General features: G+C 40.1%; 1 long non-coding RNA gene across 1 annotated transcript; it reads right to left on the reverse strand.

The window, feature by feature from the left end:
* Positions 1–1,000: 1,000 nt before the first annotated feature.
* On the reverse strand, positions 1,001–15,534 carry LOC135214443 (uncharacterized). The gene is made up of 3 exons (XR_010314342.1): positions 15,289–15,534; positions 2,144–2,263; positions 1,001–1,630 (listed from the first exon to the last, which is right to left on the reverse strand). It is a non-coding gene; the product is annotated as an uncharacterized LOC135214443 (long non-coding RNA).
* Positions 15,535–18,318: the final 2,784 nt, after the last annotated feature.

The raw sequence follows: 18,318 nt of genomic DNA on the forward strand, positions 1-18,318 counted from the left end.
GCAAAGATTTAAATTCCATTTCATTGAAAGCTTAACACAAACAAGAGTTTATACGGGAACATCCTATTAAATTAACCATTTCCCATTTGGAAACGTAGGTAAGTGACATTGCTATAGTAGTAGAGGAAGAAGTATCATCAGAAGGGGGGGGGGGGGTGGGGGGGGGGGGGATTAGGGGTTAATGATGATGGTAATGGAGAAAACAAAGAAGGGGAGGACTGTTGCTGTTGTTATTACTAATACCTTCATCCTCATCATCATTATTACTATTAGTAAAGGTACAAATAACAATATTATCATTGATGTGACTAGGAGAAATAAAATTTCTAATGATTACAGCGGTTTTGACACTAGACACTATATGTGTCTATTTCTGGGTAATACTGATCAACTCGACATAACACATTTGGAAAACCAAGTTTATGATATCTATCTTTTTTGGGCGATTGTTGAAATACCATCAATGGCGTCTTGTCGAATTTCCTTAATTTTTATACATTTAACTGAAACATTAAAACCAACATCATCATTTTCAAAATTATCATAATTATCAATTTCTTCTTCATTATCACTATTACTACTACTAATAATAATATGCCGTTCTCTCGTGACAATGATTGAAGAAGACTGGCCGTTACTAATGATGATGATGCAGTAACAGTAGGATTAACGGGAGGATATTGACCAAATACAGCGATACATGGACAGCATTTTCTCGTTCGGCTATGTGTTATTTTTTTCTGAGTTGAACAAAAGTTAACCCCAGAACCCATTTAGTACAATTATCATCACTGACTCAACATCTACATAAGCATTTGTTCAATATCCCCATTAGCCATTTCAACGGATCCTTGTGATTGAGGATGTCGGGGACTACTATGAATAATCTTGAAATTAGACCACAAATTCTTTCATTCATTATCACAACATTGAAACTCGCGCCCACTGTCGCACTGTGAAATTTTAGGACAGCCAAAAAGAGAGATAAAATCAATTAACATTTTCGATACAGTATCAGTGTCTTTATTAAGCACAGGTTTTAAGATACAAAATTTAGTCGAGTGATCTTGATAACTGAGAATATAGAACGCTTCGCAAGAAAGACATCTCAATCAAATCTACTTGACCTCATTGCCCAAATCCTGCAGATATAATTGGCAAAAGAGAAGAAGTTAAATTGGGGATCCTAAATTCCTTTTTAATACAATTTATACATAAGGATTTGTATGCTTGAATTTGACAATAGGTAATATTAGCTAATACCAAAACACATTTCAAGTGATATATAATACACAGTTTTTTTTACTATGGCCGCAGTTTATATGAGCTTCGTGAATAATTCTATACAAATCTTCGTATCCAACCATTATAAGAAATGTATTATTATTATTAGTATACTTGGCTAGTTGTTTCATTCCATTATCATCATCTACAGTACAATAATATTTATACAAGTAATACACTTTTGAGTTTTTCTTCTCGTTATGTTTTTCTCCCGACAAAATTTTAATAAGTTCTTTGATGCTTTTACGGGTTGTAATAGACCTATTACTATTTTTCTCTCTTTCCCCTCTCTACTTTGATAAAGGTTATTTAATTTTTCATAAACTATTTCTTCCATAGTCATCTTCTGTAAAAAGAAATATATATATAAATGTCATTTTATCTACAGTTAATAATCTAAATAAAAAAGATTACAAAAAATATCATTTAAAATTCTTTCGATGTAAAAAATGTATGACAAAAAAAATAATTTAAAATATGTTAACTGATGTATGTTATAAAAATCAAAATGAAAAATTTATTACAAAAAATGTCATTTAAACTATTGAAATTGATATGTTATAAAAATCAAAATAAAAAATGTACTACAAAAATATTTAAAATTCTTTTGACATGAAAAAATGTATTATAAAAAATTATAATTAAAAATATAAAAAATGTATTACAAAAATACAATTTATTATATAAAAAATGTACTAAAAAATATTTAGAATATGGAAATTGATAATAATCATCTCAAATTTCTAAGTTATTCGCGCTATAAAAATATATTTTATTCAAATTGGTATAAAATAAAAAGAAAACGTAAAAAAGACCAAAAATAATAACATCCGAAAAGGACATTTTGACTCTTTATTACCTCCGAAAACAATAGAGATTGAAAGCAGTCCTTTATTCGCCTCTTATTACTCTTTTCCTCTCTTGCACAAAGTTGTTTTCAATCCGATGCTGCAACGTCAGGTGATGGCAGCGTCGGTATCTGTCATTTATATATAAAAAAAGTAAATATTATTGGCGTAGAAAAAGAAATTGGCGATTTTAATACCTTTTGCCATTTTTCCAATGATTAAGCAGAGACTGAATTATATAATTTTAAAGGACGTAAATTTGTCTATAAATATTTTTTCAAATATTTCAAAACACAAAAACTATGGATTAGACACTAATATCAGTAGTTTTCCTATATTTTTATATGTCATGTCTTCCCAACCCTTTCATATCAGCCCCTTCCTATCAGGACTTGGACATAAGGGGATCAGGAGGGTCACTATTCATCTCAGCGACCTAAAAAACTATGGATTAAACTCTAATAACTGTTGCTTTTGGTTATTTTGCATATCACCATCTTCCCACCCATTCTAAACCAGCCTTCCTATCAGGGCTGAACTTGGACTTGAAGGGAATCACTATTCTCAGCAACGCCAAAAACTAAGGATTAGACACTAATATCCGTCGTTTTTGTTATTTCTACCTTTTACCATCTTCCCATCCAGGTTTTTGAGGTTTCAAAAGATCTAATAAGATCGTGGAGGTCTTTATCTTCTGCAATTCTCAAACCTCTGTTTCGAAATACGGCCGAAAGCATACTTCGATAACCTTTAATGGTAGAAACTGATAATTTTGATTCTTCCCTAAGGAAAATCAAGAAATCAGCTATGTTGGTCACAGAGGTATCGGAAGAGGACAGTTTATTCTTCTTACACCATCTTCTAAATACATCCCATTTTGATTGGTAGACCCGAATAGTTGAAGATCTCCGGGCTCTAGCAATTGCTTTTGAAGCTTTGCTTGAAAAGCCTCTCGCTCTGACAAGTCTTTCGATAGTCGAAAGGCAGTCAGAGCGAGAGCGGGGAGGTTTTGATGGTACCTTTCGAAATGGGGTTGTTTGAGAAGATCTCTCCTGTGTGGAAGAGATCTTGGGAAGTCCACTGTCCATTCCTGTACCTCTGTGAACCAATCTTGAGACGGCCAAAAGGGAGCGATGAGTGTTAGTCTCGTCCCTCTTGATGCCGCAAACTTTCTTAACACCACTCCTAACATTTTGAAGGGGGGAAAGGCGTAGGCATCTAGGCCTGACCAGTCCAGTAGCATGGCGTCCACCGCTATCGCTCTCGGGTCTTCCACTAAGGAGCAAAAGTTCTCTATCCTTCTGGATAGGTAGGTGGCGAATAGGTCTATATGTGGACTGCCCCACAGGGACCACGAGCTTGACACACCTGAATGTGAAGGGTCCATTCTGTGGGGAGAACGGTTGGTTTAACCTGCTTAGCCTGTCTGCTCTGATGTTCTTCTCTCCTTTCACGAATCTTGTGAGAAGAGTCACTTTCTTTTCTTTTGCCCAATACAACAGCTCTTTTGTTATATGGAACAGAGAAAGAGAGTGAGTTCCCCCTTGTTTCTTGATATAGGCCAACGCTGTGGTGTTGTCCGAGTTGACCTGTACCACTTGACCTAACACCTGTGTCTCGAAGGCTTTTAGAGCTAGAAGAACGGCATAAAGTTCTTTGGAGTTTATATGCCAGTCTAGCTGATCCTTCCTCCATTGGCCTGATATTTCTTTTGTCCCTAGAGTCGCTCCCCATCCCTTCTCTGAAGCGTCTGAGAACAAGATTAGGTTTGGGTTCCGAACTTCTAGAGACAAGCCCTCGTTCTTTTCTAAGGGAAAAATCCACCACTTCAGATGATTCTTTACTTCCAGAGGAATACTGAAAGTGTCCGAAAGCTGTCCGTTCTTCCAACTCCAAATTCTTCTTAAGAAGAATTGAAGAGGGCGAAGGTGGAGTCTTCCTAGCGAAATGAACTGTTCTAGTGAGGAAAGGGTTCCCAGAAGACTTAACCACTCCCTCACCGAACTCCGTTCTTTCTCTAGGAAGCTCGAGATTTTTTGTAATCCCCGAGCAATCCTTTCCTGGGACGGAAAAAAGCCCGAAAACCCCGAGAATCCATCCGAATCCCCAAATAGACTAAGTTCTGACTGGGGATCATCTGCGATTTCTCGAGGTTCACGAGTAATCCTAACGTCTTTGCTAGTTTCAAAGTAGACTGTAGGTCCTCCAAACACCGTTTCTTCTGACTTGGCCCGGATTAGCCAATCGTCGAGATACATTGAGATGTGTATCCCTTCTAAATGAAGCCATTTGGCCACGTTCCGCATCAGATACGTAAATACCTGAGGGGCGGTCGATAGGCCGAAGCACAAGGCCCTGAATTGGAAGATTTGTCCTTGAACAACAAATCTTAGATATTTTCTTGACGATGGGTGAATCGGAACATGAAAGTAAGCATCCTGAAGGTCCAGGGATACCATCCAATCTCCCTGACGTAGGGAAGACAGAACTGAAGCTGAAGTCTCCATGGAGAACTTCTTTTTCTCCACGTACCTGTTCAGGACGCTTACATCTAGGACGGGTCTCCATCCCCCCGAAGCCTTTGGAACCAAGAAAAGGCGGTTGTAAAACCCCAGGGAGAAAGGATCTTGCACTAGTTCTATTGCATTCTTGTCCCTCATCGACACCACCGTCTGAAGTAGAGTCTTGTTCAGTCCAGGGTCCTTGTAACTCGTCGACAAATCCTTTGGAGATGTTGCCAAAGGAGGTCTGTCTACGAAGGGAATGATGTACCCCTTCTGTAGGACAGACAGAGTCCAGGGATCTGCTTCTCTTACGGACCAGGCATCCAGAAAGTATTGAAGTCTGGCCCCTACCTGTGCTTGGAGGACATGGCTGCTATTTGCTCTTTTTAAAAGAGCGGAAGGAAGACCTCCCTCGCTTGTCGAAGGGTCTTCTCTCCAAAGTTGATCAAGTTGAAGGGGCTCCACGGACAAAGGGCACCACTGGAGGTCCGAGCCACCTTCTTCTGAGTCTTAACTGCAGGTCTACTTTTCTTTGTAGATTGTACAAGAAGGTCCTGCGTAGCCTTTTCCGACAAGGATCTCGCAACATCCTTCACTACGATGAATGAAACAGATGTTCTGACCGAGGTGCGAATAATTAGAGCGGACCTCTGAGAAGGGGAAACTCCTTTCGTCAGAAAGGAACTGTAAAGAGATCTTTTCTTTAACATTCCAGATCCAAAAAGAGCCGCTAACTCACCAGAACCATCTTGCACAGCCTTATCCATGCAAGATAGGACACTGTGCAAAGTTTCTGGATCTAGAAAATCTGGCTCACTCGTCTTCTTAGCCAGCACCCCAAGAGACCAATCCAAGAAGTTGAACACCTCTAAGACGTGAAAAATTCCCTTAAGGTGCTGATCTAATTCCGACATACTCCATGACGCCTTTGCTGAATTGAGAGACTGTCTTCTCACAGACTCTACAAGACTCGAGAAATCTGAATCTGCCGACGAAGGGAGCATCAATCCCATCGCCTCTTCTGTCTTATACCAAATGCCTCTTTTCCCCGTCAGTTTGGAGGGAGGAGAGCAATAAACCGTTCTCAAAGTTTCCTTTTTAGATAAAAGCCACGAATCTAAAGACTGGAGGGCTTTCTTCATAGAGATCGCCGGTTTCATCTTTAAGAAAGCCGAGGATTTCGGGGTTTTTGTGCTCGAAAACAGAGATCTCGGCGAAGGAGGAGCTGCAGGACTAAGAGAATCCGCAAACTCCTCTAGAAGTAACGAGGCTAAAACTTTATAATTGGAAAGTCCCTCGTTAGTTGAAACTTCTTCCTCAGAAATCTCTTCCAGTTCCAGGTTAGAAGGAGATCGCTCTTTCCTGACCGATTCTCTATCAGGAGAAGCCGCTCCCGTGGGAGGCGTCCTGCTTCTTGCTGGCGCCAACCAGCTTAGGAGCGTCCTCGCGCTTGCCTGACGACCTCCTCTCCTGAGATGGCCATCCTGCTTTTGTTGACGTTTCTTGGCCTTCGAAGCGTCTTGGCTCTTGCCATCTCCGCCTCGCTCCTGGGAGGCGTCATGCTTCTGGCTGGCGTCAACCGCTTTGGTAGCGTCCTGACGCTTGCCTGACGACTCTCTCCTGAGAGGTGTCCTGCTTTTTGTTGACGTCTCGCGCCTCGTAGCGTCCTGGCTCTTGCCTGGAGCCTCGCTCCTGGGAGGCGTCCTGCTTCTGGTTGGCGTGACGCGCCTATCTTGACGCTCGCGCTCTGGCTGACGTTTCACGTCTCGCAAACATCGACGCTCTTGTCTGGCGTCTCGTGCCTGCGTTTGACAGGAGAACGGATCCTGCTCGGCCTATGCAAGGCTGATGAATCCGATTCCAAATCAGAGGAAGACAAAATACTATGGCGAGTCTGAACCCTCGATAGCCTAGACTTCTTAATAGGCAGGAAATCGTCTTTCCTTCTGGGAGGGTCTTTATACAGAACCTCCCACAAGAGAAGTGATGGAATCCTGCATAGTGCGAAGGATTCTTTTAGTCTCTTCATTATTGTCTACCCTCGGTTGTTTAATTACTGGATGGTCCTCCTCTTGAAAACGCTCAGGACTAGAAGTAATCCTGGGTTCATCCAAACGTCTTTTAAGGGGGCGAGAAAGATCCGCCGATCTCCACCCTCTTTTAGGTGAGGAATTCTCCGAGGAGGAGAAACACTCACGCAGAACGCTTTTTCTGTAACGTTCTCTGGCATTCTGTGGCGATACAGAAAATGCCGAAGGGACGTCTGACTGTTGGGGTTCCTCCACAACCTCCTTACGGCTTTCGACATTCCTTCTCCTCTGGGCTTGGGAGCTTGAAAGAGGTCTAGGCCTGGGAGCGTTGTGGAAGGACAATCAGACGCCCCCTCCACTGGCACTGGGACACTTATATCACTATCCACAGCACTATAATCACACTGCTTACCTTCATAGGCCGCCATTTTGGTTTCCATTTTCCGAAGGGCGGCTTTAAGATTCGCTATCTCAGATGCCGAATCTGTGTGTTCTAATAAAGGAGCAGGTACATTAGATGGGGCAGTAAAAGGAGAAGAGGGTATAATATTACTAATAACCCCGCTAGAACTAGATAAAGGTTTGGAAGAAGACCTCCTCACCCTGTTTCTTTCTAACTTCTTCACGTATGAGGTTAGAGATTTCCATTCTTCCTCACTCAAATCCTTGCATTCATTACAAGTATTACCAAAAGAACATTCATACATCCTGCATTTCCTGCAAATAGTATGAGGATCAATCGATGCCTTCGGCATCCTAACTTTACAACCCACATTCACACACATTCTCACCACATTTCCAGAATCAGACATCATGTTGAACAATCCAAATCAAATTCCAAAAACGGTCCACAATCGCGTATGCCAGTACAATCAATGCAAATACGTCACCGAGAAGTCCAAACGAAGATCAATTGCGATGCAAAATACGAATCCAGCCGGAGATACCCACAACAATGTTGCCAGTATGGCCGACAGAAAAAATATGATAGAACATGGGGATGGTTCCTAGTCCTGCCACCCAGCGGCAGGTAAGTAGATCACCTGACCTACAGGTAGCGTGTGCGCGAAATTCGAATTTCTGTCGGACGACGGAGTCAAATAGCTAAGTATATATCTGACAGGTAAGTTAAATGTATAAAAACATCAGTTTTATATATAAGGATATATTACTGTTCTCCCTGTTCCTTTCATCCAAGTATTACTGTGCTCATTATCCCCTTTATCCAGGTATTACTATGGTAACTGGCCAATTTACCAATTTATTAGTGTGGTGATTGTCCCATTAGCACGGGTAGTACTGTATTGACTGTACTTTTTCTGCAGACACTACTGTGGTGACTACTCCTTTTAACCAGGTATTATTGTAGAGTCTGCCCGGTTTATCCAGGTATTACTCTTCTGACTGTCCCTTTTATCCAGGTATTACTGTGGTGACTGTCCCTTTTATCCAGGTATTACTGTGGTGTATTACTGTGGTGACTGTTCCTTTTGGATGGATGGATGGATGGATTATGAAGTTTAGGGACAAATCCAAGCACTGGGACCTATTTTGGTCATTCAGTGCTGTATCCTTTTTATCCAGGTGGTATTACTGTGGTGACTGTCCTTTTTATCCAGGTGGTATTACTGTGGTGACTGTCCCTTTTCTCAAAGAATTATTGTGGTGGCTGTCCAATTTCCCCAGGTATTACTGCACCAACTGTACCTTTTATCCAGGTGGTATTATTGTGGTAATGCCTGTCAATTTTATCCAAGCATCACCATGATAACTGTCCCTTTTAATCCAGGTATTAATCTGGTGACTTTACATTATACATGTATTACTGCGGCGACTGTCCTACAGGTATTACTGTGCTGACTGTCCATTTTATCCAGATATTACTGTGGCGAGTGTCCCATTTAACCCTTCAATAAACCTAAGCACACCACCACTAAACCTAAACACCACCCCCCTAACCCTAAACACAAACCTAGATAAATAATTATTAATCAGAGGAAAGAAAGGCATTTTCAATAATATATTTCTATGTTATGAAATACATGAGATTAGGTATGATAAACCTTTAGAGTTTATTTGACACATGTTACAAAGGGAAGGGGGCATGGGCGAAAGGGAAGGGAATGGCAGATGGGGAAGGGTTTTGATATTTGAAAACTCCCTTATTTAAGCCTAAGTTGAGTCAAATGATGGACACTTTAAATTTCCTCTCATGGTCAAGTGGTTATCAAAAGTTACAAAGGCAGTGAAGGAAGAAGGGGGGAAGGGGGAAAAGAAGAAGGGGGAAGAAGAAGGGGGAAGGAAGAAGGGGGAAGGAAGAAGGGGAAAGGGGAAGGGGGAAGTGGGAAGAGAAGGGGGAAGGGAAAGGGAAAGGGAAAGGGAAAGGGAAAGGGGGAAAGGAAGGGGGAAAGGAAAGGGGAAAGGAAAGGGGAAGGGGGAAAGGAAAGGAAAGGGGGGAAAAGGGGTGGGGGAAAGGGGAAGTAACGAAAGAAAGGAAAGGGGAAAGGGAAAGGGGAAAGGGGAAGGGGGAAAGGAAAGGGAAAGGGGGAAGGGGGAAGAAAGAAAGAAAGGAAGGGGAAAATGGGAAAGGAAAGGGGAAGGGGGAAGTGGGAAGGGAAAGGGAAAGAGGCTACAAACTTGAAACCTATTATAGGGTCAAATGATGGGCATGTGCCAAATTTAGTCTAGATCAGTCAAGTGGTTACCACAGAGTTACAAAGTGAAGGGGGAAGGGGATGGGGGAAGGTGAACGGGTACTACAGGTTTGAAACCTACCCTAGTATCTGAATTGGGTCAAATGATGGCCACAAGCCAAATTTTATCTAGATTAATCAAGAGGTTCAGATTTCTATAGCACACACGTCACAAACATACATACAAACATGTATATACTATACATACATTCACTTTTATGTATAAAATATATATGAAAAAACAACAACTAGTTCATGAAGTGCTAGTAAATTCATTTCATTGTACTCTCTCCCTTGACTAAACAAAAACCTCTCAATTGTGCTGAAAGAGAATTGAACTCATTTGCCACCATCATTAAAAGAAAAAAATCTTGCAAAAGAAGCCAATTTCCTGTTCCAGAAGCATTCAGGACAGACCCCATCCTGACCAAGACAGGGAGTGCCGATAATTCATCAGCAGACTGACTGATACCACATGTATAATAACTGTTACCTTTAATAAGGGAGACTGTAGAACAGAGTACCAACTACTCGCATTGGTCCCCAAAAGATGCAGGATCAGCATTCCTTCAAGAGACGAAATGGAACGTTTTAGGTAAACCCGGCAGATTCCTTCTGTAGTAGAGACTAACCTCTATTGTACCAATCAGCAAAACCAGGTTTACTTTGTCTGCTGCTTGGGCTTAAGGTCTGAATTTTCCAAGTTTATCACAATCAAAAACAAAATAAGAGCAATCAGTCCAATTCACTGAACAGGTGCACAATGCCTATCATAAAATTCAGTAATAAAAGGCTCCTGAGTGGATAAGTCCAACCCAGTACCAAGGTGTACACTCACATGAAGCCCAATGGAACAGTCAGTAGTTGCAAGTGAATGTCCTAACACATGATTAAATGAAAATAAACAACCTTCAAATCAATTAAAAGCAAAATGTCTTTCTCTAATACAATCCAACACAAGAGTGCAAGGTTTCAATACTGATGGATAAAGCCACAAAAAAATTACTGATGGATAAAGCCACATACATAAATAAAACTGTAAAAGCCTAGAAAGTGGTGGTTAGTCACTTCCAACTCATCTTTCTGCAGCTTTGCCCATATCTTTGCAGATAAAGTAAGAAACCTCGACAGTTCTAGAGCATATTTTGTAAGCTGGAGCGGTTGGAAATAAATATGAGAGCAAGGCTACCTGAAAAATAGATTGTGCCTGGCTTGACATACATAAGAGTACACAGGGCTCCACCCCTTGTTGCTAACACTTTGACCAGTGGAAAAACATGCATCCTCCAATCCATGGAAAGAGGGAGGTGGTGGTCTGCAAGGCTCAGTGTTCTCCTCCCTTTTTCTTCTCTCCTTGCACTGAGCACAAACCACAATTCAACAGCATAGCAACACAAAACATTTAGGAAGTAGGTCAATTTGCAGACCCCAAAGATACCTTGAGGAAACTGCACAGTGAATAAGAGTCCTGAGCGCCTTAGTCTTTGGAAAGGGCATTTAGCCCATTCCAAAGAGATTGCTCTTGGTGGAAATCTGTCTTGAAAACAAACAAAAATAGCATCAGGAACTCACAACCAGGTTTACAGTGTAGTCTGCAGACTAGTGCAGCAGGTCACATCCTTCCCCCAACACCAGCCACCTTCAGAACTTGGTCTTCCTCAAAACACAAACTGGAACCCCAAACACAATGATGAATGAAATTAGGCAATGTTAACGAACTCCACAACTCCATCTCTGGCAGCCAACAAAGGTCTCTACATCCTTGGGGGTCTAGTATCTCTGCTGATGTGTCTATCAGGAAAGGAGCTATGAAACTGAATCTAAGACAAACAAGCTAGTGACTTCATCTACCCATTACACTCAACAGTTTTTTACGAAGATGGTTAAGAGATCATTATCTTTCTTAGCAGATGATTACATTTTTTTTCGCATGTCTTTCACGCCTGTTAGTGTGGAAGTGTTTTGGCTGACTTTTCAATTAACCTGCTAAAATCATTAGTACATTGTTATGAAAATACAAATACAGTATAGTGAACATTAACATCATGATGGTGATTAAAATTAAGCAAGTAAAATTTTTACGTGTTTAGCAACATTGACAAAATATCATACTGCTGCACATATTAACGAATTTTACATGCCTCTCAAGTCGAACGATATGTAAATATACCAGTTAGCATAGCGTAATTATTACCATTTATGGAATTGCTGTTAAATATAAGCTATGCCAGTTGCCCCAGGGTATCATGCAGGCTATATGCCTCCTGATAAGTAATAAAATTTTATCAGGAGGCTAAACCCCTGACTAGTCTGTTGAGACAACATTGTATTGTGTCCAAGTCGCTAGCAAGGAAGGACACCTTAGGTTATGTTATGATGGGATATATCACTGTAAATACCACTGGCATTTATGTCACAACATTTAATGTTATGTTAGGTTATGATATCTTGCCCAGCCATGTAAAGCCTAGTTCCAAAGGTTAGGTTAGGATGATTTATGGCTCTCTATGGCAAGTCAGGTGATGGATCTAGCAGGGTGCAGAGCCCTAACCTGGAAAAACCTAGAATCTAGGCAAAGTTAGGTGAGGATGTGTGGTAATGACAGTATCCACATTATAATTACTTTTGCTTTATTTAATCCAAATACAGTAGGTTGCACAGACAAGCACCCAGAATTGGTAGATTTCTGAGTGAACAATTAGTTAACAAAGCATTCCCATTGGATATGATTGTCAAATTTGTGGAATACAAAACCAGAATGAAAAACATTAAATTCAATTGCAGTATGAATATATGGTACAGAATGATTACCAAATAAAACCACTTCCTCTTAGGGCTGCATCATTCTATAACACTCAACCAAGGTTATTCTTGCTCAAAAACTCAAAGTATGCCGAGTTGGGAACACCCTCCCATTGGCCCCTACAAGCCTAGGGAACGACTTGTTAAGTTAGGTTTGGTGTGGTTGGATTAGACAGCAACCATATTAGAGTAAATCCCTCATTTATGTATCAGAGTTCACCTAACCAAAGTTTGACATTTCTGGGCCAAAAACCCAGGAATCAAAGATATACAATTCTACCAAGAAAAACCCAGGAACCAAAGATATGTAATTCTACAAGAAAAAAAAACTGTTAGCAATGTTGCACTGGTCGAAGGGAATGTTGGTAACACTGCTTACACTCATAATAAGGCTGAGAAAGGGATTTGTGGTGTGTGGGAGGCCAAGTCAAGTGTTTCCAGGGTGGTGTATTTGGATGGCTGGGCACAACGGGAGTGGAACAATAGTAATACCACGTGTACAGGAGTAAGCACGCAGCAAATGGGCTGTTGGGGTAGGTAGGTGGCCAGGGAAGGAGTTTTTATAGCTGGGATAGGAGTGGGAGTGCAGTGTGAGATGGGAGTTATGGGGTAGGCAGGTGTCTGACTTCGTTAGAGCTTTCTCGGTTTTAAATTTTTTATGTAACTGCTTTTTCCACATTTCACTAAAGGATATTGAAGTAGTACTTTCCTTTATCTTGTAGTTAAATAATAAATGGTAATGCCACAAAAAACAACAAAGAGAGAACAATCCGTACCATGGTAAGAAAAACCCCACTGAATATATCTACAACCTGTAACAAATTTATATTGGTTGTAACACATTTATGTTTTAACACACATTAAAAGTGGGTTGGGGGTGGGGAGGTTATTGGCGAATCTTTGAAGGTATTCCCTAAAGTATGCCATCTATAACTTCAAAAATCCTTGGAACGACATCATAATACAGACCCTTAAGCATGCTTGGAACCATATGCTGAAGGGAGAAGAGGCCATAATGGACTTTCATGGGTTTGAAGTTGATGACTTCCATGCCCAACTAATGACTGGAAGAGACAAATATCCCAAGGATGATGCACAACTGCTGGGCAACAATGGTGGCAACTCTGGCTTTCAACTTTTTTGTCTGACAGTGAGACAACTGCTGCTGTATTTAACCCTTAATTGACAGATCCCCTCACATGAGTAGCAATAACAGGTTTAGGGTGGTGGACGGACTCACTCATATGAGCATCAATATTACGAGCCATCCATTTGAAGGAATCGGTGGGGGGGAGAAAGAGATTCCATTCCTACTTCTATAGCCCATAAATTCACTAATAGAAACTTTTAGGCTAGCTAAAATCAAGTAGGCAGCTCATGACAGAGTTAGTTGTGATCTTGACTTGAAGGGAGCATGTACTGCCTCTCTCTCTCACATGATGTCTTCTTAGATATCCGCTCATAAATATACCCAGGGGTTGCTGTTGGTTTTAGTTCTTATGTTATATGATAGTATGTCGGTTATAATTGACATTTTGCAAAGTGCAAAGAAATATTAGAAAATATGTGTATAATCCAAATAAGTTACTGCATCTTCGATCTAAGTAAATTTATGTAAAATGTCTTACAACAAATATACTCAGAATTTGTTACTGATTTTGGTGATTCTACAGAATAGCTCCGCACGGACTGCAAGGAACGTAACCGCGGATACGACATCCACTAGGGATTGGGGCATCCAATGTATTTCGCCGTATTTAGTACTGGCCCCTGCGGGTTAATTACAGTCGTCCGAATAAATATTACTTAAAATTCTTGTTCAGGAGGTAAAACTGCATAGAAAAACCGCAACTGCCATAGTCTAGGCTGCCGCGGAATAGTACCCTAGATCTACCCTGATTTTATTTCATCTGTTATGATAGTGTGTGAGCTGTAATAAAAAATATTATTAGAAAAACACATGTATAACTTGATCAAATTTATGCTTGTCTTGTAAAAGAGACACCACAAGGGGGTTGCAAATAATAATTTTCAACTTCTTGTAAAAAATAGGGAAAATTACTTATAATTTTTTCTCACACCTTGTGCATTTGCACAGGCATCTTCCTCTTTCCACTGATGCGTTTTTTCTTAATTGGCCCGACCTCAAAGTTTACCCTGCCTGGGGTTCTGCATATTGATTTTCTATCCCAGCTTTGCAAGGTTAAAATGGATAATTGCGAGATTCCTATCTAATATTTAAACAACATTACCTTAGGCTGAGGATTGGGCAAGAGGGATCATGAAGGGCAAATCCCTCTGGTCAGGAAAAGGGCTCAATATCCTGGATTAGGTTAGGCATGGATATCTTAGGTTGCAACATTATTACTTATTGCAATTTGCAGCCCCTTTGGCTAGGTTACAGGAACAGCCCTGAGGAAAAAGCCTCCTGGCCAAGTAATGCCTACTACAGCTCTAAGGTTAGGTTAGGCTGGAATAGGTAAATGTATTTCACTCATTTTAGGGTTTCCCATCCAAAAATCTGGTGTCCTACTGTGGTCCCCATAGGCCTCATTGTAGGCTATCAGCAGAGGTTCAGCATCTCTAAAACTTCTAATCTGCTACCAAATGATGTCAAAAATATTCTAAATACACAATAAATCAAGGGAAATCACATTTTCAATCCTAGAATACGATTACGATTATGGTTTAAAAAAAAAAAAATTACCATCCCCTATACATGTTAATAGTAAACCAATGCCAAGTTTCGCATTCATTTCATTCACTATAATACTAATTCAGTTTTCACTTACGTGGGTGTCCTAATAATTTAAAAACCTGGATTTCATAAAAAAAATTTATACAGTATACGCTTGAAGGAAATGTAAATACATCGAAACCCAATATTTCAAAGTTTCTCTCAATCAGAATAATCACGAAAATAGGCCTAGGTAAACCAAACCCAGAACCTCAGGAAGGCTTAGCCTACCCCACTAGGCCTAGTCACTAAAATGTACGTATTTAAGATTTGGCATACAGGTCACATTCACAAAAAACACACAAACGACCAAAGTACATATCTGAATAATCATTCCATGTCGATAGAATGTTTATTTAAAAGAAAAAAAAAAACACACTCAAAACTAACCTTGAAGCGGAGAAGGCCAACCTCAAACTTTCCATTCACAACAGATACTCTGCAGTGCTCTTTTCGAATTCGATGCAATAATAAAATTCACGCACAAAACCATAATATCCACAACGTTTCGTCGATTTCATGGCGAAATTTACAGACCAACGACAACTGAAACCAAGATCTCTAGATAAACGCTCACTCACTGGCGCTGGAACTTTGTCGGCGTATCTTGAAATCAACTGAACTTTTTTCCTTCGCTTTCTGCGCATGCGCCGTCAAAGTCGCCAGACGGCTGAAGACACCGGTCATAGTTTCTTTCCTCGTTCCTTTTATATTTACTGTAAAGGCCGAATGAACACCACGATATTTTAGCCATGTTAAACAAAACACCGTAGCAAATTATAACTACAGTACTCATAAAGTAAAATCAAAAGAATTGAAGCTAACCTTTCCTTTCACCTGGATATAGGCCACTCTGTAACTCTAGAATAGTCAGATGGAAACAAGTCATCTAGAAATAGACGGAACTAAAGGGAATATTATTAACAGGTGACGACCTTTCTCTTTCCTTATCCATTTCAAAGACTATTATTCAGGAAGCTTCTCCCAGGTTCCTGGATAGACGCGCTTCTTGCATTGCTGATGGCTCCCTCTTTGAAACGAGAGCCCAAAATTTGCTCACCCCATTCAAGAGAGAGAGAGAGAGAGACGCGGGGGGGGGGGGGGGGGGGGGGGGAGAGTTAATAATTTTAGCAGAAGTAACAGAAACACCAGGAAACAACAATATAACAGCAGGAGCATTAACAACAAAGAAGGGATGAGGGTCGTCGTGCTGAAGGGATTTCATGTCAGACATATCTCGGCAAAATATTAAGGCTTCGAATTTGGCCAGCACTTTGGTAGTAGAAGAACACGCTACAGAGAAACGTGGCCTGGCGATATACATCATATATATAATACACACACACACAGTGTGTTATATATATATATATATATATATATATATATAATATATATATATATATATATATATATATATATATATATATATAACAACTTCACATTATCAGGAGTTTAACTAGTAATAACGGTGGGGCTCCTGAAATTCCTGCACTAATGCTTACAATTACATCATAATTCAAATAATTTTGTCACGATGTTTGATGACAACAATAATTAGTAACAGGAAATGCAGTCACTTCGTATTCGCGTCCGTTTTTCTTTCTTATCGCATTAATTAACGGTCGAAGCGTCTCATACTTACTTGTCAATTCTGCCTCCACAGGGAAAGAGATAAGGCAATCAAAAATATAAAAATATTAGAAAGGCTGTCCGTATGCCGTTGGAGTGAATGTGACTTCTCAGATAATAGTCATATGATTTTTCTTCGTTTTCATTGGGATTTCATTTTTATGCCACCAACCATCAATTTACAACATAAGTGACTCAGATAATAGGGAGCTATAAGAATAATCCTCCTTCCACGAATAAAATAACCCGATCATTTCGATAACTTCAATGATTTTATTGATGTATAATTATGCAACATGAGACGCCATAGATGTTCATCCAAGACTGCTGTGTCTTACCTCTTATCTGATTCCTCTTTGTTACTCTTGAGATTTCGAACTCTTGCCAACCCATAAGAAACTCTTGCTCGTAGAAGGAAGCGATTCCTACCAAGAACGGAAAAAAGGAGGGGGGGGGGGGGGGGCGTTTGACAAATCTCGGTATTATTGCCCACCACTTCCGGCACCGACATTCCCTTCCAGCATCTCCTGGACAGAATATTGTAGAAATTTTCATTCACCTATTTTTCAAATAACACCAAACAGCAAGAGAGAGACTGTTCTAAAAGGGAATTGCCCAATAGCTTAATAAAACACAATAATGAATGTAGTCACATTAGTCATTAGAACGATGCAGTATTATTGCTGAGTCAAGTATAATACAAAACCAGCTTGGATGGAGTAACGGCAAGCTAGAAATTACCTTTATATACATTCATACATGCATACATACATACACTCACACACATATATATATATTATATATATGTACATAACCAATGTAGCACGAAGGAACACGTGCTTGGGAATATCCTTAAATCCACGGTACAAAGGCGAATGAAAACTGGGGACTTGGATTCTCAGTTTATTCTACATTTTCAAGTTCAAACTGAATGTAATAAAGGATGACAGACCTTTATGTACAAAAACAGAAAGGGAGGCGGGGTTACAGTTTGATATTCTGGGCGGCGTCTTCTTTAAGCAAAAGAGACAAGGAAAAAGGATCAAGGGACAATCCAGGATGGATATTTAAATTGAAGCCACGTCAACAAGGAATTTATAATATATATATATATATATATATATATATATATATATATATATATATATATATATATATAGAAGAGAGAGAGTCCTCATCATCATATCATCTTTCCCCTTATAGATTTGACGCCTATCTTCAGTTCACAGAAGCGAAGGCTGACGAACAGATAATATGAAGACTTTACCTATTCCAAACTCGAAGAAAGAAAGGAATGGCACAAAGGAAAAGGAAATTACTTTCACAAGAATGAGATCAGATTAAAAAAAGCTCAAGATGAAAGATTTCTATCATATTCCCTCAGAAGGGATCATTCGAATGAACGCTGTCAATCAGGGTCCCTGGTGAGTCGGAAGTTGGGGGAAACCAAAACACGCTGGTTGGTAAGCAAGGAGGCAGTTAGTTAGTTTCCCCAGGTAAAGCCTTAGTTCCAAAGTCTTTACGACTTGTGTGGCTTAGTTGGCAGCAGTCTTGCCATTCAGTTGAAAAACCTGAGTTTGATCACTGACAGAAACCTAACTAAATCAACTAACTCCCAGATACAGTTTCCACCGAACCGATCAACAGAGGCAAAATGAATTTAAACGGAGCTGCTTAAATCACTCTAGGCCCATTGAAAGGGATTCGAATCTGGGTTTTCCCGCTGGTGAGGACAGTATGAATGTAGGTTGTATAATTTCCTTGTGTATGAAGTTACATCCATACATACAC

This window comes from Macrobrachium nipponense, chromosome 45 (genome assembly GCF_015104395.2).
Source record: "Macrobrachium nipponense isolate FS-2020 chromosome 45, ASM1510439v2, whole genome shotgun sequence".
Taxonomy (NCBI): domain Eukaryota; kingdom Metazoa; phylum Arthropoda; class Malacostraca; order Decapoda; family Palaemonidae; genus Macrobrachium; species Macrobrachium nipponense.